Source organism: Lemur catta, chromosome 15, assembly GCF_020740605.2.
Source record: "Lemur catta isolate mLemCat1 chromosome 15, mLemCat1.pri, whole genome shotgun sequence".
NCBI classification, from domain to species: domain Eukaryota; kingdom Metazoa; phylum Chordata; class Mammalia; order Primates; family Lemuridae; genus Lemur; species Lemur catta.
This window is the reverse complement of record NC_059142.1, coordinates 54832425-54854574: the sequence shown is the minus strand read 5'-3', so window position 1 is coordinate 54854574 and position 22150 is coordinate 54832425. Positions and strand designations below refer to the sequence as shown.

The following is a 22150-nucleotide window of genomic DNA, read 5'->3' as shown; positions in this document are numbered from 1 at the left end:
ACGTCTGTGTTTGGTTTCTCCCGCCGGAGAGCAGCGGCCCGCCGCCTTCCCGCTGACCAAGGCCGGCGTCTCTGCAGCGCCTGTCGGGAGCCGACGGCGCCTGCTCCTCCGTCCGGCTGTGTTCGCCGGCTCTGGCCAGGGCGTCTGGGAGCCGGCAGGCGTGGGGGCTGAAGCGAGGGGCCGGGTCCTCCCAGCCTCAGACCGTGGACGGAGGTGAGGGCAGGAGCAGGAGAGTGGACACCGTGCCCCACGCACAGCCTGTCCCCGCTCTTCACATCCCACCTCCCCCTCGCCGCAGCCGCGAGGTGGGCACGTTGTCGCCCTATCTTACAGCAGTGGAACTGAGGGGCAGGGCACGGGACGCCGGCTCAGCCGGCTTGCAAGTGGCTGTGCTGGTTTGCACGGACCGGCGGCTTCCACGGCAGACGTTTCTTCCCTCACGGTCTGGGGGCTGCCAGTCCGGGGTCCAGGTGTGGGCAGGGCTGGTTCCCACCGAGGCCTCTTTCCTGGGCGTGAAGACGTGTCTTCCCCTGTGACTTCACAGGCTGTCCCTCTGTGCCTGTCTGTGTCCTTTTCTTCTTGTTCTTTTATTTTTATTTTTTTTGAGACAGAGTCTCGCTTTATCACCCCGCCGGATAGAGCACAGTGGTGTCATCACTGCTCACTGCAGCCTCCAACTCCCGGGCTCAGGCAATCCTCCTGCCTCGGCCTCCCGAGTAGCTGGGACTACAGACGCCACCACACCCAGCTAACTATTTTTTGTAGAGATGGGGTCTCGATCTTGTTCAGGTTCAAATCTCCTCTTCTTATCATGACACCGGTCCTGTTGGATTAGGGCCCACCCCAGTGACCTCGGTGTAACCTGGTCACCTCTTTAAAGGACTTATCTCCAAACACCCCTCAGGGCCTGGGGTCAGGACGTTGACACAGGAGTTTGGGGGGCACAGCTCAACCGTCACAGGGGCACCGGCAGCTCTCCCGGCGTTCCAGCCCCATCTGAGCCCAGAGCCACCTTCCTGCTACTGCCGCTCCGTGAACAGCAAAGCTGGTTGCAGCTGTGCAGGGCTGGGGGTGCTCTTGGTCACCAGGGTGCAGTGCGCCACGCTGGACAGAACCCCGCTGCCCTGGGCCTCCAGGGGTGGTGGGGGTGGACAGTGTGGCCTGGGAACGGCTGTTCCTTCCCCAGCCTCTGTCCCCTGCAGAGATGGCTCTATGGGGGCTAGGAGGGGGCCGTACCCAGGGCAAGGGCATCTCAGTTCTTAGGGGACTTGAGGAGACCCGGCCCCCATGTGGCCTCGCCCACCAGTTTGCCAGACTTCCTGCTGAGTCCCCAGGGAACATCACCACAGGGCGCCGGCCAGTCCTTGCTCTCCGTGAGTTTCAGTCCGTGCCCCCGGCAGAGCCATCTGCATTTTTTAGCAGATGGTCAGAGGGTCCTGACCAGGAAGTTTGCAGTCGGTGTTTGTGGAAGGGGTGAGTGGGTGGCAGGTAGGCCTCTGGTGGCCTCTCGGAGCCTGGAGAAGGGACAGGCGTGGGCGCACAGTGCACGGACAGCTATTGGCTCTCAGCCGGGAGCTGGTCGGATTTCCAGCCACCAGGGCCAGCCACAGATGGGACAGTGCCCGGGTGCTGGTGAGTGCCACCCTCCCAGCCCCAGCAGAAGCCAAGTGTGAGGACAGATTGGGGGTGTGGGGTTGGGTGAGAGAGAGAGCAAGGGCCGAGCCCAAGACTGGACACAAGGAGAGAGCGGGGGAGGGGTCCTTGAGCAGGGTGGGGTCTCTCCGGGCACCTGGGGGCCCGTGTCCTTCGGCCCCCTCCCCGGCCTATACCAGGGGAAGGAGGAGGTGGCCACCACCCTGCCAGGGAGGCTGCGGACCAGACAGCCTGGCTCTGTGGTTTGCTAGGGATGAAATTCGTTCTCACCCAGCGACCACAGTGGAGGCAGACACAGCCAGCCAAGGGCACAGAGTCCCTGCTCCCTCCAAAGTGCCCTGTTTTCTCTGGGGACTCCCACGGCAGGGCCAGCTCCCACCTGCAGTGTGGGTCCCAGCAAGCCAGGCTCACCCCATCCTGCCGTCTAGCCCAGGGACTGGCAAACGTGGTCCGTAAAGGACCAGACAGTACATAGGTTAGGCTTTGCGTGCCATGCGATCTCTGCCGCAACGCCTCAGTGATAATGCTATAGCGCCAACGCAGCCAAGGACAATGCGTAAGTGAACGGGTGTGGCCAAGTTCCAATAAAACTTTATTTACACGAACAAGCAGTGGGCCAGATTTTTGGCCCAAGGGTGCATTTGCCTACCCCTGGTCTAGCTGACCATGAGGACCCCAGACTGGCCAACAGAAGAGGCAGGGGCGGCCAAGGAAACCTAGTCCCGCCCCAGTTAGCCCAGGCCAGCGTCTCCCCTGCCCTCTGCAGCATGTGGGGCTGCCAGGCCTCTGGGGTCACCGTCCCTTGGAATGGGGAACCTCCACGCCAGGGCTCTTCCTCTGGTGTGGGTCCCAGGAAGGCTGGTCCAGAGAAGCCGAGGTTGGAGTCTGGGGGGACGAGGAATGGAGGAAGCCATGTGGAACCCCCAAACCCGAGTCCTGGCCCAGGAGACAGACACCTGCGTGGCAGAGACCAAAGAACAGTTGCTCCCTGGGTGCCTTTTCCACATCCTGGATCTCTGCGTCTGAGATGCCCGGAGATGCCGCAGAGCCCAGCGGGTGCATCTCCCCTCCTGAGACGTTTCACTGGGCCCCCAGTGTGTCAGTCCGTGGAACGGGGCCAGATCAGACTCACTGGCCAGAGGACAGCTAGGCCTGGGTGGGGGATGACCCCACTGAATGGTGCAGACCCAGAGGGACCAGGGAGGGTCTGCGTTTGGGGCCCCTTTGGCGGGACCGACTCGAAATCCCCCAGAGGGCCTGCTGCTCTGTGTCTGGGAGGCAGCCGGTGCTGAGTTGGCACCAAGGCCTTGGCCTGAAACCCGAGCGCTGGGGCCAGCAGGAGAGGTGCGGGTGGCAGCAGCTCTCCCCCGCCCACCGCTGTTGGGGCACAGAGGAGGGGATGCCTCCTACCAGGTTCTGGATGCCCTGGGGGCTCCCACAGCCCACCCGCCGGCCTCACCGCCCCATCTGGGAGCTGGCTGCATCCCTGCTGTCTGGCGCACCCTGTTCAGAGTCACCTGTCCCCATCTCTGCTCCTAAGGTTCGGGGTCCTTCTCCCCACCCTACTTCGTCTTCACCCCGAGATTTCCCAGCCCCCTGTGCTCGGCCCTCCTGGTCTCGCCGCCTCTGTTGCACAACATTATCATTTCATAATACTCTGAAATATACATGAAGTTGGCTGAATGCAGACAAAATTGCACCATTTACTGCATGAATATTTCATGCTGGCTTCGCTCCGAGGTATCCGTCTGATGGAGCTGGGAGCCTGCTGCCCTGGACCTCCCTGCCCGTTGGCTTCCTGCCCGGGAGCGGGCAGTGCCCAGCTCTGCTGCTGAGTTGGGGTTGCCCGAGAAGGGGGGAAGGGGACAAGCACTGAGGAGTCTGGCCGGTTGTTGGGGGGACCGTCGAGGTCTGGGGTGTGGGGCTGAGCCACCCTCTAGCAGCCACACCCCACCTGTGGGCTGGGGTTCGGAATGAAACCTCACCGAGGCACATGGCACCACTAGCTGGGCAGAGCTCACTGCACCCTGGCGCGGAGGCCACCATTTCACATCTGCCCACTGTCACGTCCCCTCCCCGGCCTGGCGCCACAGCCAGCCCCACCTCAAGACTCCGAGGCCGGGCTGCCAGCACCAGGGGCCAATGAGGGCCGAGAGGTCCTGGGGGGAGCAGGGTCTGCAGGACAGCGGGGGGGGGGGTGGCCAGGGTGCGCTGCCCGCCGTGTGGGTGCACATGCGTGTGCACCCGATCCAGGTGCATCGGAAGGGCTCCTGCTTGCTCAGAGGAGGGTTTGGGAGTGGCCCTGCCACTGGTTAGCTGAGCAATAGGACGTGGCCACTCCCCGTGGTGTCTCCTGCCCGCAGCCTCCCTGCCCCGGCAGAGCCAGGATAGCTGGTGGGAGCCGCGACGCCGGGTGCCGAGGTCTTTGGTGCGGCTGACCTGACCCCACCCCTGTCTCCCGGCCGCCTGGGGACTGGGCAGGGCCGGCTGACCCTGAGAGAGGCACAGGGCGAGCCCCAATGGGTACTTCCTCCTTGTCCCCACGTGCCCTGGGCACTGGGCAGCAAGCCAGCGTCCTCATTCCAAGTGCCCCAGGCCAGACCTCCTCGGCCAGGTCCCGAGCCCCTCAGCTCAGCCGTTCGGGGTCGTCTGTCCATCCACTCTCCTTTCACTGCCCAATTGTACCTTCGCTCACTTATTATACCCCTGCTGTGTGCCAGGCACCGTGGTGCTTCAGAGAGCGAGAGAGATGTGGTCCCTGCCCTCGTGGGCTCGCGTCTCCTGGGCCCTGAGTGGAGACTAACGATGGAGCCCCCTTCAGACAGGTGGTCGGGGAGGACATCTCCGAGGGGCCACTTTAAACAGAAGGACTCTAAGGAGCTGGGGAAGGAAAGACTGAGGGAACAGCACCGTAGGCACAGGGAAGAGCATGTACGGAGGCCCTGAGGCACATGGAGACCTGAAAGCGGGCTCTGGTGGCTGTACCAGGCGAGCTGGGCGGCATTGGAGAGGGAGACAGGGACCGTACCAGTGGGGCCTTGCAGGCCGGGGGCGGGAGGGTGCACTTCCTTCAAAGAGTGAAGGGAAATCGCTAAGAGCTATTAGGAAGTGGGGAAACACGACTGCGCATGCTGCGCTAACTCCGTCTCCCTGGCTGCTGTGGGAGCCAGAGCCAGGCCCGCCCCCGCCCCAGCTCTCCGGACAGTCGGGGTCTGCGGTTGTCATGGGAGGGTGAAGTTGATCATGGTGCGTGGAGGCCAGCGGCGGACAGGGGTGTGGCAGGAGAGGGCTGGGCTGCAACAGCAGGTGCAAAATGTCACCATCCATGACCCCAGCTAGGTAACAGTGTATAGTCCTCGCCAAAGACAGGGTGAGAAGGTGGGAGACCAAATGCTGAGGTTAAGGTTGGGGGGATGCACATGATCCCTTTTTCTTTCTTTCTTTTTCTTTTCTTTTTTCTTTTTTTTTTTTTTTTCCTTTTTTTATGTTTTGAGATAGGGTTTTGATCTGGTGCCCAGGCTGGAGTGTGATGGTGTCATCGTAGCTCACAGCCACCTCAAACTCCTGGGCTCAAGCAATCCTCCTGCCTTAGCCTCCCGAGTAGCTGAGACCACAGGCACATGCCACCATGCCCAGCTAATTTTTCCATTTTTAGTAGAGACAAGGTCTCGCTCTTGCTGAGGCTGGTCTCGAACTCCTAGCCTCAAAGAATCCTCCTGTCTTGGCCTCCCAAAGTGCTGGAATTGCAGGCGTGAGCCACTGTGCACAGCCCATAATTCCTTTTTTTTTTTTTTTCCTGTCTGTATAATGTCTGTGCAACAAGGAAAGATTGGAAGGAGAAACAGCAGAGCTGGAAGGGAGGTCTAGAAGCCTGGCACCCTCGCTGCCGTGTCCTGGGATGGGAGGCCCGGCCCACTCCCAGGGCCTGTCAGCGTCAGCCGCTCTGGTCGCTCTGAAGCCCCCAGCCCCGGCACTGGGCTTAGCAGGCTCACACCCAGGACCACCCACAGCTCCCAAAACGGGCTTCTCCTGGGGAAAGACAATTTCCCGGTGGAGGGATTTGGGAGATTCTTTCAGTCAGGCCCGAGGCTCCTTCAACACAGTCGCCTCCCTGGCACATCTCGGCTAGAACTGGGTGCAGGGAAATGGGGGACGGTGGATCTGGGGTCGGCAGTTCTGTGTAATGGGAGGGACCCCAGGGCAGGGCCGGGGTGCTGGGGACAGGGAGGAAAGAGTGTTCAGGTGGGCAGGTGTCCTGCAGGTGTCCTGCCCTGGGCCTCCAGGAGGAAGGCGGTGGGGTGTCTGGACAGTGGACCCCCCCGGACTCTGGACACCCACAGGCCCTCTCTGCGTCGCCTCATGGGAAGAGGACTGGGAACCTCCCTGAGCACAGCCAGGGGCACACGGTGACGGGCACCGGGAGCCATTCCCATGGCGGGGAGGCCGGAGAATGAGCCCTGGTGTGGCTGCTCTCGGCCTGTCCGCCCCTCTGTCCTCCTTGCTTCGTCACGCAGATGTTGCTGCTGTCACTCCTGCAGAGCACCTGCCCCTGCTCTGGCGCACGCCAGGCCTCTGCATTTCTCCTTCCTTCTTTCCCCTCCATCTCCTTCCAGGGTCCCTCTGCCTCTCCCGCCTCCCAGTCCCTTCTGCACGTGCAGCTTGCAGACGGGTTCAGGGGGCTGAGGGCCCTCATGGGGCATTAAACAGGATGAGGGGCTGGGTAAATGAGCACACCAACTGTGCCATGGCCCCCCCAAGAATGCTGCTCCCCACCGAGGCTGGGGCCAGCACCCGCTCCTGCTCCTCCGCGCTGGCCAGCGGCTGGTGCGGTGCTTTGGTTTATCTGGAAGGCCGCGTCCACACTCACTGAGCCGAAGCAGCCACTTCTCAGCTTCGCTGCACCAGGCAAGGGTCCCACCAGCGTGTCCAGGCCTAGGGGGCTGGAGAGCAGCTGGGCCTGGACACAGCTTTGGACCCTGCAGGGACAGAGTCCCCTGGAGCTCTCCCTGCCCCCGCCCCTCCGGGTGACCCCAGACTCCTGGCTGAGACTGGCTCTGTCTGGTATCAGTGTTTGCGGGGAGCTGCCGGAATGTGGGACTGGTGGGCAGGGACAGAGTCCTCTGCCTCCAGCTCTCCCTAGGCCCCCCTTGCTTCCCCATGTCCTTGCACTGCTGTTAGTAGCACCTGTCCCACTCCTGCCTCCAGACCCCAGAGAGGCCTGGTCAGCGGCCACCTCTGTCCCCTCACCCAGTGCTCAGAGATGCACAGCAGAGCTCAGCTCACAGTGACACGTGGTGGCCGCCCTGTCCTGCTCTCCAGGGAGCTGCCAGACCCCACTCAGCGTCCCAGGGTGGGGCTGGGATCAGGGGTCCAGCAGGATGGGAGGGGGCCCTAGGGAGCTGTAGTGAACACACGGGGGAATTGTCCGCAGACAAGAGGTGCCTCCCAGCCCCCAACCCGCTGCCCGGAGCTCCCCCTGCTCCTCTGCCCCAGGACAGCATCAAACCCAGCCAGCAGGGAGGGCCACAGAGGACTAGGGTGGGCCGGCCGAGCGCGATAGGCGGCCCTACTGCTAGGCCCTAATGTAACCCAGCCATAATAACGTGGTTGTCACCTCTCCTGGCAGACAGTGGGGATCTCCCTGCCGCTGCAGGAGCCTCCAGGCCCTGGAGAGTCTCTTCTGACACCTAAACCTTCAGGGGGCCCTGTCTCCAGTGGGGCCGAGGCTGGGTGTTTGGATCCCACCCACTCAAAGCCCAGCACGGGGCGGGGGTTCTATCATGAGCGTTTCTTGAATTAATCTTTTCCCAGCATCTTAAAGTTCCTGGAGAAAGCCCAGACCATCCTCCTGCACCCCCGTGTCTTACAAACTCGGGAGCTGATTCAGTGCCGGGGCGGGGCGGCCTTTCCTGTCCTCCGGGGCGTGGGGGCTGCATGGTGGGGTCATCCCCCACCCACCCACCTACCCCCGTCGCATCCTCAGGCTCTGCGGTCCCTGCCCCGGTGGCATCTCTGATTGTCATCCCTTCCCGGCAGCAGCTTCTTGGTGTCGGGCACTGCGATCAGACCTCTGGTCTCATTTCATCCCCAGCGACCTGCGCGGCGGCTCCACCAATGGGCCTCGGCTTGGGACTAGGAAACGCGACCAGGGAGCCACAGCCTGCGGGAGGCGGGATTGGAACCACGTTCCCCGGCGGGGTGTGCTTCTGTCCCCTCCTGTGGCTCGACCCTGTCTTGGCCTTCCGGTCTGTGGCATTAGCGCTGCCCCCATCACCCAGGCCCCAGCACAGGAAGCAGGGCAGCATGAGCTTCTAGAAACATCTAGACCTGGACCCGTCTAAAACCAGGAAAGAGCTTCTGAGCGGGAGGCTCGGGAAGGGACCTGGGTGGGAAACTGATCTCTAGAACTCTCCGCGGCAGGGACACTCCGGCACGGAACCGCGAGGGCCGTTAGCCGTGGCCACTCCCAAGACCTAGAGCGGCTCCCGTGGGAGCCAGGTCTGTCTCCCGGCACCTGTCTCTGGGGCCTCAGGGCCGTGCCCCGGGTCCCACAGGCGAGGACACGCATCTCCGTGGCAGGCTGGGCCCACCCTCCGTGTCCACCCTCCACCGGGGCGTGAGACAGGCTCGAGGGCCACGCGGCGGTGGCGGATGCTTTGTATGGATGGTGCCGCGTTTTGGGTAATGAAATATTCACAGGTCAGTGGTTCCTTGAGAAATGACAGGGATCAGTCAATTCCTTTTCAGGGAGTAATTTTCTTCCCTTCGCAGCCTGTTTCATGTTGACAGTCATTAGCATGAGAGAGCGGCCGATCGAAGGCCCTTGTCAGAGCCCGGCTCGAGCTGCCGCCTTGTCACAGGCAGCCCCTGCCGGGCGCCGGGCGTGTGGGGCACGGAGCCCGCCTGGACGCGCATGTGGGTGGCGCCAGGGCTCAGTGGGTCCAGGCGCAGAGCCCGGGTACGCAAGGCTGACAGGTGGCCCCACACGACCTGCCCTCCTGGGTCTGGCCCATCCGCCTGCCTGGGCTTGGCTGGGGCGGGTGGCCACTGTGGCCCTGGGAGCCTCCGGCCTGGAAGGTGCTCTCCTGCCCTCCCATCTCCCAGCAGGCCCTGCCCCCAGCAGCAGGGACATCCTGGGCCTCTCCTGGTGGCAGCACAGGGACTCTCCGGGGCCAGAGGGTGGGAGGGAAGGAGGGCGGGTGCGACTCTCCTGCCTTCCTGCTTCTCCCGGGCTGTGGGCCGAAACCCGGCTCCAACATTCCCAAGTGAATCGTCTTCTCTGCGTCTGGCTTTCTGCGTCTGTAAATCCGGGGGCACAGGCTGTCGCCAGGCATCTGCCCAGGGGAGCACTGAGCTGGCTCCGCCTCCTTCTGGGAGGACACACCCTGCCCTGCCCCTGGGGCCCAGACCCTGTCACCTCATAGTTTCCACCAAACCCACGGACACGGCCAGCCACCTCCTGTGACCACAGTGTCCGGCTGGCTCTGGCCGTCCTGTCTCTGGACAGCGTAGACAGGAGGGGACAGGAGCAGCCTTGGGGTCGAGCGGGTCCCTGCTCTGGCGTCCAGGCAGCAGCACAGCAGGCGGTTTCTTGTTTTGACCCAGGTTCTCTGTAAGATCGAGGCAAAGGAGCTGGCCGGGGGGTGTGGCCAGGAGGCCGGCACAGGGCCCGTTTTCATTGTGTTTTGCCAAAGCTGGAAGAGGCGGCCAGTGGAGCTGCCGGCCACCCTTCCCAGGGGGTAGCAGCAAGGGTCACCCGCGGTGACCCACCGCCCTCCCAACACAGCTTCTGCGGGGTCTCCCGGCAGGCGGTCCGCCTGACCAGCAGGCTGCAGGCCCCGCCCCTGCGGACCAGCTCTCCCGGGCCCCAGGTGGGGCCAGGTCTGCTCCAGACCCAGCGGCCACTCACCTTCACCGAGTGGGGCTGGGACTCGGGTGGCAGCTGTCACTCACGAACCAGCCCCTCAGCTGCGCCCCGTGGGCACGAGGCATGCCCAGCTGCTCAGCAAGTACCCCGGACCGGCTGGCTACACCTGGAAGCGGGACACCATGTGGGGTCTGTGACGGTGACCAGAACGATGCAGAGATGGCAGAGGGGAGGGTCTGAGGCCGGGTCTTGAGTGCAGGTCCAGGCAGCGCTGGGTAGGATGGGTCACTCACCCTTCCCCAGACTCAGTGCCGTGTAGTCGTGACACGGGGCTCTCTCCTGGGCCCCCAACACTCTGCCCAAACCCGGCCCAGTCTCTGTGGGACGGGTCTCTGGAAGCCCAGGAGGTCCCCGCGGCTAAGGCCAGCCGCCCTCTGGGGAGCCCTCCCCTCCAGGTCTGTGGGCTCAGGCCACTGCTGACTGGTCGGGCTGGGTCACCCTCAGGGGCCGTCCTGTGCACTGGAGCTCTGCCTTGTCCGCACTAGAGGCCGGTAGCACCCCGAGTCGTGACAACCTACACTGTCTCCAGGCATTGCCACAGGTCCCCTGGGGGGCACAATCGCCAGCTGAGAACCCCTGTCTTCACTGCACGGGTGCACATGGCAGTGAGCTCACTTCTGAGCCTGCCCTGCCCATGGTGGCCGCAGAGGAAAGGCAACTGCGGAGCAGTGTGCACGGCGTGGGGGCCGGCTCTGGAGAACACAGGACGCAGCGCACCTCCAGCTCGGTGGCATGTAGGAATCTCCTGGGGAGCTTCAGAAAGCCCCTGTGCTCCGGGGGGTGTTCTGCAGGGGGCAGGACAGTGCCCCAAGGGCCCTCTCGTCCCCCCGCGTTGGACATGGCTCTTGCTGAAACAGTCTCTGGGGAAGCGGAGGGCATCGGGGCCTCGCCTGCCCCTGCCCAGCAAGCCCAGCTGCTGGGGGATGGAGAGCCCTGGGGGGTGGACAGCCGCAGCCCCCGCCTGCTCAGAAGTGCCCAGGCCCTGCATGTGCCGGGGTAGCCTCCGCCTCGCCCTCGGAGGTGCAGGGCGTTCGGTTGCAGCCCTGGCCTGGGCCAGTCCTGCTGGGGTCAGCAAGGTGGGGAGGGGGCGTCCAAGGAGAAGGGGCAGCTCGGGATGGAAATCCCATTAGTCTAGTGCTCAGCCATGGGCAGCAGGCCCATTCAAAGAATACATTCAATTAAAAATTGATTTTTCAGTTTAATCTCAATCATAATGAGCCACACGAAGACCCCTCCTGCCCCCCGGACGGGGCCGCTCCCCCGTTAGCTCCCCATCCTAGAGGGAGATGACACCAAGAGGGGCAGGGAGGGGCCCGGGCCCGTCCCCCCGAGCCGGGGAATAATTATGAGTGGGGCACCTCGGGGAGTTTTGTTAAATGAAAGTGTCACGGCGGTAAATCGTATTTTTATTTACTGCAAGGTTGTGTTTTCAGTGCGGCTGCAGTTAAAAGCTGCAATATTTAATTTCTGTTGATCCGGACAGTATTTCAAAAGCATCATAAAACCAGAGCGGCACCGACTCTTCCCGCTGTCTCGTCCTGCAAACGTGGGGGCCTCGGTGAGACCCAGGCCTCAGTGCTCCTGCTCTGCCTTAGGGGTCCCTGTCCCACCCCTGAGTCTTCCCCTCCTTCCTGCAAGGTCACGGGGGAGGTGGCTGGTTCTCCAGCTCCAAGGGGCCTCTGGGGGTGGGGTTGTCACAGATGTGCTCACAGTCTGGGCACTTGTGCGAGCCGACACTGTGCTATCCACTCCCCACGTGAACACCTCGGTCCTCCTACAGCCCGCCAGGGACCTGGGGGTGAGGGGCTTTCCCTGGGCCCCACCTTACTCAGGACGCAGGCTTGGGCCTGCCCGACCAGGCACACTGCCCGGGGCCGGGTGTCTCTGTGAGCGTGTAGACGTCAGAGCGCCCAGCCCCACCCCAGCCCCTGGCCCTCACCTGCTGATCTGCTGTGTGGCCTCAGGCCCCGTACTCACCCTCTCTGAGCCTCTGTAGCATGAGAAACCCAACCTTTGCATCTTGTGAGGTAACTGCAACTTCAGAATCAGACGCCCAGGAGAAACCCTCCCGACCCCAGGCAGGTCCTCTGCCTCTGCCCTTGCCCCCTCCAGCCCCACCTGCTCTCCAGGTGACCCCAGTAGCAGCTGCGGGCTCCCGGCTGGCCCCCAACAATTTCCTGCTCCTAAGCGTTCACGCCCTGACTCCAGCTCTCTGGGGTTTTTAACAGATTCCGATGTGCTAATATTAATAGGTCACCCATTCTCCTTGCTTGTTGCAGAAAAGCCAGAACCTTTTGACCCCTCCCCAACTCGGTCCCCAGCCCACAGTGGCCACCACGAGGGGGCTCTCAGGTGCATCTCTCTCTGGCCTCGTTTCTGCCTGTGTCAGCGGCTGCTGGGAGCCACAGTGTGCCCTGTGTGCCTGGCAGCTGCCAGCCTGCTGGGTCTCGTGGTTCCCCAGCACTGCCCAGGTACAGAGCTGTCCCTCTCTCTCTCAACCTCAGTTTCCCTGTGTGCAAAACTGAGGACTGTCACACTCCCTGGGCCGTCGTGAGGGTACAGCTAGTGTGGGTGCAGGTGCCGGCCTGCAGCAGGTGCTCAAGACGCACTCATTGTCTGGTCCACACCAGGCACCTGGAGGCAGGTGGCCAACTTGGGGCTCAACATGGGAGGACAGAAATGGCCCTGCGCTCAGAGACCAGCTCGGCTCTGTCACACCTGAGCCGCGTGACTACGGGCAAGTCGCGTAAGCTCTCACAGCCTCAGTCTCCTCATCCATGAGATGGAGACAGCCACGTGTGCCTCTCAGGTGTGGCATGGGGTCGGTGCAGGTGTGGACAGTATTGTGTGCTCAGAGCCTGGAAGGGGGACCTTGAGACTTATTTTGCTTCTCTGGGCCTCAGTTTCCCCACCAGTAATGTGGGGATGATGACAGCCAGACATCCTCACCGGGCACACACAGTGGCTGCGCCTCCGGCACTGCCATTGTGGGGACACCTGGCCCTGCCCCTGGGCGACTCCAGGCTGACTCCTAGTGGCAGAAGGTCCCGCTTCTGCCTTGTGGGGGGTCTGCTGCTTTCTCTCTATTGTTAGGGGCCAAGTCCTGGTCCTAGAGACCTGCCCATGGTCCCCCACCCCGCCGTGCCACGTGCCCGCAGCACATCCTCCTCCCTGGCTTTGGAGCCGTGACCCCTGATGGCCCATGCTCTGGCCGGCCTCGTGGGTACGGAGCCCAGTGTCCTCGTCAGCAGGAGAAGACAAATGTTTTTAATTCCAAAGCTCTTCCTGAGCTGATGAAAAGGAGCAGATCGTCCTTGCAGGCCCCGGAGCCCAGAGCTGGCGCCCGGTCACAGCAGGGTGGGCAGCCACCAGGGCCGAGGGGCAGCCAGGCACATCATCTGGATGACAGGTGGACCTGGGGACGTGGTCACCTGGCATGCTGGACATCCACAGTGAGCTCTTGTTCCATCAGGGGTGGGGAGCTTCCTGCCAGTGTCTGTTTATTGTGTTCTCTCCGTGTGGTGGCTCTGTGTGTTTGGGCACGGGGTCTGTGAGCGTGTGCACTGCGTGTGGGGAGTGAGTGAGCATGGACGTGGGTGTGAGCGTGCCAGGGCAGGACTGAGCATGTGTGCTGCTGCGTGTGTGAGTGGGTAAGGTGGGGGGGCTACGGGCGTTACCTGGACACAGATGTGATGTGTGTTATATCTGTGTGCTCTCAGGATCGAGCGTGCATGGTATACGTGTGTGTGTGGACGTAGTGTTGGGAGTGCACACACACTGCCTGGACATGGGTATGATGTGTGCGTGTGCTCAGGAGTGGGTGTGCACAGTGAGAGTATATGCACGTGTGGGTGGTGGTGCACGTGGGCGTACACACCTGTGTGTGACATGGTGCACACAAGTGTGCTCAGGAGTGAGTGTGCAAAGTGTGGGAGCATGTGCCGTGTGTGTGCACATGGGGAATACAGGTGTGTGGGTGCAGGCACCACCTGTATATATGTGTGACATTTTGTACTCAGGTGTGCAGTGTAAGCATGCAGGTGTGTTGCATACACATGCTGTTACTGCACGTGGGAGCATGCCTGTGCCTACACATGCGCCCAAGCCCTCGGGGTGCCCAGGGGAGGCTCTGGGGTGCAGATCAGACCTGCATGTGACGTGCCCTGCCTGTGTGCATGAGCATGCGTGTGCCTGGCATGTGACCAAGGCAGTGGGGGGGGGAGCTGGGGCATGCCCCGCCTGTGCAAGCACGCGTGTGCACATGGCTTCTGGAGAAGAAAATGTGTAAAGATGGAGTTGTCAGCCCCGGGTTGACAGGCGCAATCAGCAAAGTGCAGCGTCGGCAGGATCGGGCCACGGCTCCCTCAATTACCCGGGAGGAAGCGGCCGGCTTTGTGCTGAGGAGGCAGAGTGCGGCTGGAATAAAGCAAGTGGAGCAGACCCAAAACTTCATTAATTAAAGAAACTCATTAATGAGGGACATTTAATCAGCTGAAGATTAGATCCACACTTGCCTCTTCCCTGAGCCAGGCGCCTAACGGGAAAAGACACTGTCCTGCCTCCCCCGCGAGTGCCCGGCCGGGCGCCAGCAGCTTAGCGGGTGGGGAGGGAGCTGCGGCCTGCGGGGCAGGGGACACTGCTCAGGTGGGCGGGCAGCCGGGGGAGAAGGGGAGCCGTGTGCAGGGGTGCGGGTGCACCGCTGTGTGCACGGTCACCGCAGGGGTGTGTATGAGGGGGCGTGCGAGGGGCGTCTGGGTCAGCTGCTCTCAACGGGGGGGTTGGAATATTCACAGTGGGGGGCAGTGCTGCTGGCATCTAGGACACGTGGGGACCACGTGTGAGCATGTGTGCCCAGGGACCACGTGTCTGTGTGAGCATGTGTGCCTAGGGACTGTGTCTGTGAGCACATGTGCACAGGGACAGTGTGTCTGTGAGCACATGTGCACAGGGACGGTGTATCTATGTGAGCACGTGTGCACAGGGACGGTGTATCTGTGTGAGCACGTGTGCACAGGCACCGTGTGTCTGAGCACGTGTGCACAGGGATGGTGTGTCTGTGTGAGCATGTGTGCACAGGCACTGTGTGTCTATGTGAGCACGTGTGCACAGGTACCATGTGTCTATGTGACCATGTGTGCACAGGCACCGTGTGTCCGTGTGAGCACGTGTGCACAGGCACCGTGTGTCCGTGTGAGTACATGTGCACAGGCACCGTGTGTCCGTGTGAGCATGTATGCACAGGCAGCGTGTGTCTGTGTGAGCACGTGTGCACAGGGACGGTGTGTCCATGTGAGCACGTGTGCACAGGCACCATGTGTCTATGTGAGTACATGTGCACAGGCAGCGTGTCTGTGTGAGCACGTGTGCACAGGTACCGTGTGTCCCTGTGAGCACGTGTGCACAGGCAGCGTGTGTCCGTGTGAGCACATCTGCACAGGTATCGTGTGTCCGTGTGAGCACGTGTGCACAGGCAGCGTGTGTCCGTGTGAGCACATCTGCACAGGCACCGTGTGTCCATGTGAGCACGTGTGCATGTCCCACCCCGGTGTGTCCTGTGGCTCCCCTGCTGGCTGCCTCTGCCGCCCTGGGGAAGACCAAGACTGGAATGAGGGTGTGGGGCCCTGGGGCCTGCGGGAGGCCAGGGCTGTGGCATTCAGAGGCGTGTGGCTGAGTGCGCAGAGCCCCAGGGCCATGCACAGCCATCCCTGCGCCCTGCAACGGAGCCGGCTTTTCCGTGTGTGCAGAGAATTGTCTGCTCGGGTGCAAGGCTGTGGGAGGAGTGGCCGCTGCCCTGGGCAGCTGTCTCCTGGGACGTGGCCATCACAGGCTGCGAGGAGCTCGCTGCTGATTCACGGGGCAGAGCAGGCTCCGAGGAGAGCTGGCATGACACTGCCACCTGCCCTGGGACAAGTGTCTGAGGACACAGACATTGGACAGGCCACCCTACTGCACTCGTGGTCCCGAGTGCGTCTGCAGGGCCGGGGCTGAGAGCGCCGTTCCAGGCGAGCAGCAACAGGTCTCCGGTGCCTCCCGGCACCTGCCCCATCTCTGCTGCTCGGGCAGCGCTAGGCCCAGCTGACCCTGTGAGCGGAGCTTGGGCAAGGGAGGCCGGGCCCAAGTGCCTGGACAGTCAGCAGCCGGTGGCACCAGATGGCCCCGTCTCCTCAGCTTAGGTTGTCCCTTCCTCACCACGAGGTCTGGCAGCGTTGGGGGGTGGACTCTGCACAGCATGGGGCCTCTCCCTCCTGTGCAGGCTCTGTCCTCCCTCCCCGCCCTCCAGCCACTGCTGCTCCAGACACAGCGCTTGTCGTGGCCAGCTGCTGAACCCACCTCCCAGTCCAGGCTCCGGCCACCTCCCGGAGGTGCCATGGGCTGGTCCCAGTGACACTCCCTCCCAGCGAGCCAAGACTGCCCTCCCGCTGGGAGAGGGCCACAGGGCAGAGGCGCGTGGGTGGGCGTGCACCGCGGGGCTGGGCTGAAGCGCGATGGGGGGACGGCGCTGTCACACCTGAGGTCAGCACGTGGGAGAAGGGGGAGCAGGTGCCAGCCCGCACGTCCTCAGCTGAGGCATCTCTGTCTCCGTGTCCCTGGATTCTGCCTTAGCCACAGGGAGGGGTGGGAGCCCTGGAATGCCAGGCCACGTGAGGACATGAGGACAATTTCCAGTCCCCCAGAGATCCTGTGTGGGGTGGGCTGGAGGCATTAGGGACATGCCACTGGGGGTCCCTGCCGCACTGGGAGCACAGGGAGGGAGGCCAGGCTAGTGACGGTGGCCCAGCCCTGTGGCGGACACCACATAGGAAGGCCTGCTCCTGCCGCGGGAGCTCAGGCAGCCCAGGTAGCTTCCCCGGGTGGTCCCGCCCAGACCACCCCCACCGAAGGGGAGCCCCAGGGCCTCAGAGGGGGCAGCTCAGGGCAGGTGTGTCCCTGCTGGGGGACAGGCCTGGGATGACAGGGTTTTCCTCGTGGAGAGGACAGTGTTCAAGGTGGCCCTGGCTCCTTCCCCAGGGGCCACCACCACCCCTCCTCCCTGTCCGGAACCCTGCCCCTTGCCGATCCCAGCTTACAAGTTGGACACCACTCTGGGGCTGCCTGGCGCGCTGACTCAGTCTCCCCGGCTGGACGGGAGCTGCGCCGGGCAGCCCTGTGGCCGGGCAGTGGACAGAGCAGGTGCTCGGAGGCCCAGGCAGGTGAAGGGACCAGCACCGGCTGCCCCTGGTGGCCTCGGTTCCAGACCAGGTGGTGCCCTAACCTCGTGGCCTCCTTTCCTCCTCCCCATGCTCGGGGTGTCCCCAGCCTCCCTGTCTGCAGCATGAGAAGGTCACGCTCACTGTGGTTCCCAGAGCAGGGCGCTCGGCCCCACCCACCGTTACCGAGGTTGTGCGCGGAATCAGAAGCAGGTCCCCAGTCTTCTTCTGGGCCCTTCTTCGAGGCCCGCCCTGTGCTCTGGCGCCGCTGTCCCCTGACGCTCCTGAGCAGCTGTCCCCCAGGCCCAGGTCAGGGATGGGCGCCCCTCCCCACTTCGCCCTGCACGGCTCCTTGCTCCCCCGGTGGCAGCTCACGGCAGCCCCCGGCCAGGGTGGGCCCAGACTCGGCCGGGACACCAGCCGGGACTCAGGGCCCTGCCCAGGGCGTCCGTGGTTTGTGGTCAGTACGGGCAGCTCTCAGCGTCAGGTCAGGGTGTGGCCGGAGGGTCTGCACTCCTGACAGCTGCCAGCGTCCTCGGCTGCGCTTTGAGGAGCCGAATCTTGAAGCTCGTCACGCAGTGGGGACCTCACCGCGTCCCGCTGCAGGGCTGGAGAGGCGTGCACACCTGCTGTGCGTGGCCACACGTGACCAGGCGTGAGCACCCAGGGGCCTCACGACGTCTCTCCTCCCAGAGACACTGCCCGGACCGCCATCTCCCGTGTGTCCCCATTAAAGCAGGGACCGTCGGGGGAGTCACCCCAACAACAGATAAATCCCTATGCTCAAGCCAGATTCCGCCAGTGGGTGTTTGGCTGTGGGACGCATTATGTAATCTGCGTTGCCAGGAAATTTACCTTCCTAATTACATTTGCGGATCTTCGCTTGAGTCTCCTCTTCAGAGCTCACAGCAGCTAGGAGGTGGCTGCCGGGAGCCCAAGGGCACCGTGGGAGGCAGAGGGGACGTCCGGGACCTGAGGCTGCGGGTGCAGACCGTGGGCGGCCCCCCAGGGAGGATCCTGCCTGCCCACCCTCCCGCCATCCCGCCCCCGCCTGCCCACCGCGTGTCCTGGGCACCGTGCTTAATATCCTGTTCTATTTGCTAAATGAAGACCACGGGCCATTAATAATGCTAATATTCCTTAATGAATATGCAGGAGACAGACCGAGGGTGCCACTGTGGGTGTCCTGGGTTTACAGAGCGAGCTGCCCTGGGACCTCGCGGGAGAGGGGCCCAGAGGCTGCCCCGATATTCGGGGTCAGAGTGGGTGGCTCTGCGTGGCGCTGCTGCCTTGGTGAGTCACGTCAACAGCTGGCCCCCAGCTCCGTTCTCACAGGCCGCGGGAGGGAGCTCTCCCCCAGGTGATGTTCTTGCCGTCCTCACCCGCGGTCAATCCACAAGCCTGGAGCACGGATGGAGGAGGACCCGAGCCCAGGGAAGACCACACCTGGGTGGAGACAGCTTGGAAGGCTTCCCAGAGGAGGCATTTGAACACCTCCAGGGCGCGCAGGAGGGTGGAGAGGGAAGAGGCCTGGGTAGCCGACACAGCACCGGGGTGGCGCTTTTCATCGTGCTGTCCCCAGAGCAGGGACACTCAGCATGCCGAGTAGGTGCTCAGCACACAGTTCCCGGCCGAGCGACTGGGAAGGGGCAGCCGGACAGAATGAGCCGCTGGAGTTGGCAGTGACGGGGACGGGCGAGGCCGGGCCTGGGCCCTCCTCGGGGACCCTCCGCTCTGGTTTCCCCTCTCTGCCCCCTGCCTTGGTAACCCGCAGGTGTCGCGGAACCTTTGCTGCCCCGTCCCACCAAGGTCCCCTCAGGCTGGGCAGGGGGCTGTCTGAGCACTGCCCCCTCCTGCGTGGGTGGGCAGGAGGCCTGTGGTCACCCGCAGGGCCAGGCCAAGTGTGCAACTCGAAGGAGCTGCACTTGGCTCTGTCACGTGAGGGGCTACCCGGTCGTGAGCGGCCGTCCAGGGGCTTGATGGGGTCTGACTCAGGACCCAGAGCCTCCCAGGGCCAGGGCTCCACGGTCCCCGCTGTGAAGAGGGTCCCCGTGTGGGAGAAGGGTTGCTTTCCCAGGCAGCTCTGTTAGCTCTCAGAGTTGGGGTGCTCTGTTCTGGAGTTTGGTGCCCTCATTGTGGCTTTCCTCGTGTCCCCTCACTCCTTCCTCCTCCTCCTGTGTTGCCGCCCTCCAGGGTCTTGTTGCCCCAGGGGGAGGCCAGTGAGCAGCGGCTGGGAGCCAGGCCCCGCTTGGGGGAGCGCCGGGCAGCCGCCTGCCCACCCCTGGGGGGAGAGGGCCCCCCGTGGCTGCACCCAAGCCCTCTGCCACACCAGCCCTGAGTCCCTGGTGGTCCCCCCGGTCAGACCAGCAACCTGCACCGTTGCCTGCTGACCTCGGCCCTGCCTGTCCCAAGGGAGCCACCCAGTTCCTGGCACCGATTCCCTTTGGCACCTGCACACACACACACACACACACACACACACACACACGTGCACACACAGAGCCGCAGATTCAGATGGCAGCAGAGTCCAAGGGACACTCGTGAGATAGGGACACAGGCCACTGCTCATCAGGAGTGGGGACTGGCCCAGCTCGCTCGGCTCCCTCGCTGCCCACAAGTGCAGGGCTTGTCCGCCCACCGCCTGTCCCCACAGATCCCCTGGGCCCGGTGCCCGTGGCTGACCCCAGCCCCAGCGACCCTGCCTGGCAGCCTCAAGCTCTGCAGGCCCCGGGGTTAGGACCTGGCGGTGGTGGCTCCAATCCAGCCAAACCCGCCTCCCCGCGCCGCGCATGCACCACGGCGCCTGCGGTCTGCACCCTGTCAGCTGGCCGGACGGCCACCGGCTCCCCGCCGACTTCCCCAGACAGGACGTGGGGTGGAGGCGAAGCTGGTGGGAGAAGATGATTTATGGAGTCACGTTATTTATGATTTGTATGCAGGGAGCTTGGAGGGAATTACCGCTTAATCGTGCGAAAATCCGTCCCCTCGCCCAGGGCTTTTCACAGAGATCTGTGCCCAACCCGAGCAGGGAGGGACTGAGCCTGGCTGTGCCAGGGAGGCTCTGGCGGGTAGCCGGGCTCCACTCCGGGGCATCTCGGTCGTCACGCCAGGGACACCCTCGGCGTCTGCCAGGCCAGGTGTTTCTGTCGTACCTTGAACCCCTTAGTGTCTGGTGAAGCGTACGGATCCCTCCTCCGAATAATGGCCTTAAATGCATAAAATAAAGCACATATGATGATGGAGGAAGCCAGTCAAGTTGAAATAGTTACCAAAAGAGAGAAAATATGTGTATGCAAAATTTTAATCTCTGGCTTCTCCACTAACGCGTGAGAGAGCAGGCCGGGTGTGGGGTTAGGGTGAGCACAGAGGTCGGCAGGTGTCGGGGTGGCCGCAGCCTGGCAGGAAGGACCCGCGGGTGCTGAGGGTGAGGGCTCTCGGCCGTGCACGCCCTGGGGTTTGCAGCTGCACCTGTGGGCGGGGCCTGGGAGCGGGCGCCACACCTGGGCCTGGAGTTCGCAGGTGACCCAGCCCACGGACCGCCCAGTGGCCTCCAGCCTGAGCCCTCACACTACTCTGGCCGAGCCCCGAGGCCTTCCTGGGAAAATGGGAATCTCTAGACCCCAGGAAAAGGAGAGCAAAGCGGGTGGGGAAACCTGAGGTGCTGGCAGAGGTGTGTGGCAGGGTCAGCGGCCCAGCCCGTGCCTACCTCTGCCGAGCTCAGGAGCTCGTGGCCGAGCGCAGGATGCCGTGGCGGCCGCAGGCCTGCCAGGTGACCCTGCACCCTGCTCGCCTGCCGTGGGCTCTGCCTGGATGATCCGGGGGTCCCTTGAGCCTGAGGGGCAGGGACAGATGCTCCATCCAGCCTGGGCCTTCCGAGATGTGCTCACAGAGAAGGCAGGAGGGAAGGAGGCGACTGGCCGCGGACCACGGAGACCTAATGGTCCCTGAATGAAGTAATATGCGGCGTGGCAGGCCATCCGACAGCCCTAATTAATAAGAGATATTAAACTGACTGTCAGGGGACAGAATGGATTGGATGGGGCCGGAGGAGCCAGTCGCTCAGGTGTGTTCCTGCCCCAAGCCTTGGAGCCTCCCGGGCCTTTCTCCAGCGGGCAGTGCGGCCCAGCCCCTCCCGGGCCTGCCCCTCCCCCAGATCACGGTCACGCTCACCCCGCAGGGCACCTGCCACACTCACCCCGTCCCGCCCCGGAGCTTCCGGGCGAGGGAGGACAATTGCAGCCTGACTGAGGCAGGTCCTCCCTTCCCTCCCTGCACGGGGGTGGGCTGGAGTCTTCCATAAGCGCCAACTGTATGCGTTTTTTCCCAACTCCACCTTTGGCGACTACACGCTGGCAGCTGGGAACGGGTGGTGGCGGGGTGTTTGCACCAAGGAAATCAGGAAACACTACAAAGCAGGGCTTCTGCCACAGAGCCGGTTGTTAAACATTTACCAGCACAGCACTCCCTCTCCCCAAGGGTGTGAGGGGAGGGCCTGGGTCAGCCCCTGCAGAGGCCAGGGTGTCCTCTGAACACTGGGGAAAGTGTCGAGCGCAGAGCTGGGCGGGTACGAGAGGCTCGGGAAACCCTGGCTGGTCTCTGGGTTGGAACAAACCCAGGAGGCCGGGACAAGGGAGGGACTGGGAGGGGGCGCGCATGATGCCCTCCTGCTCGCCGCCATTAAATGGGGGGTGGCCGTGAGAGCAGGGCCGCCTCCTGGGCAGCATGGATCTGCAGGTGGGTGGACTCCCTCCCAGGGCAGGTGGGCACCCTGTGCAGTGGCACAGGCTGATGACACCCCTGACAGTGTGGTTGATGGGGGCCTGGTGTCCCACCTCGCTCCCTTTCCCGTTCCTGCCTGGAAGCCAGCTTTGCCCAGAGGGGGTGGGAGATGGCCCAGTGCCCAGCCTCCTGGCCCTCACTCCAGGACTGAGGAGTCTGAGGGCAATTAGCGTAATTGTCCTATAGGGCCAAGAGCCGGGAGCCAGAGGGGACTGTGTGGAGGGAAAGTGGCCAGGAGGCGCCACGGGAGGAGCTGCCAGGCTCTCGGCATTCCTGGCTGCTGGCCGCTCCCCGCTCCCCGAGCACCCTGCCAGCCTGTGAGCCACATGCAGCCAGCAGGGACCCCGCCCAGGCGGAACGGACGGCACGTTGGCCGAGGGGCACAGGCTGGGGCGGAGAACCCACTGGAACAGTGATGTGGGCAGAGACCCTGGGGGTCCTCAGCTCCAGGCTTGAAGATGTAGGCTCCTCCCGCCCGGCCCTTGCCTTCAGGTGGTCCAGTCCTGGCCCCCACCCCACTGACTAAGATGCTGAGGCCTGAAGGGTTTAGGGCCCGGGGAGTTGGTGGTGCCAACGCACACGGTCCTGGTACCACGGGCCACCT

At 63.5% G+C, this 22150-nt stretch overlaps 1 protein-coding gene across 5 annotated transcripts in view; it reads left to right on the top strand.

The window, feature by feature from the left end:
• Positions 1-22150, top strand: part of RBFOX3 (RNA binding fox-1 homolog 3) — a 139849-nt gene that overhangs the window by 93052 nt on the left and 24647 nt on the right. The gene's annotated exons all lie outside the window — the stretch shown is intronic.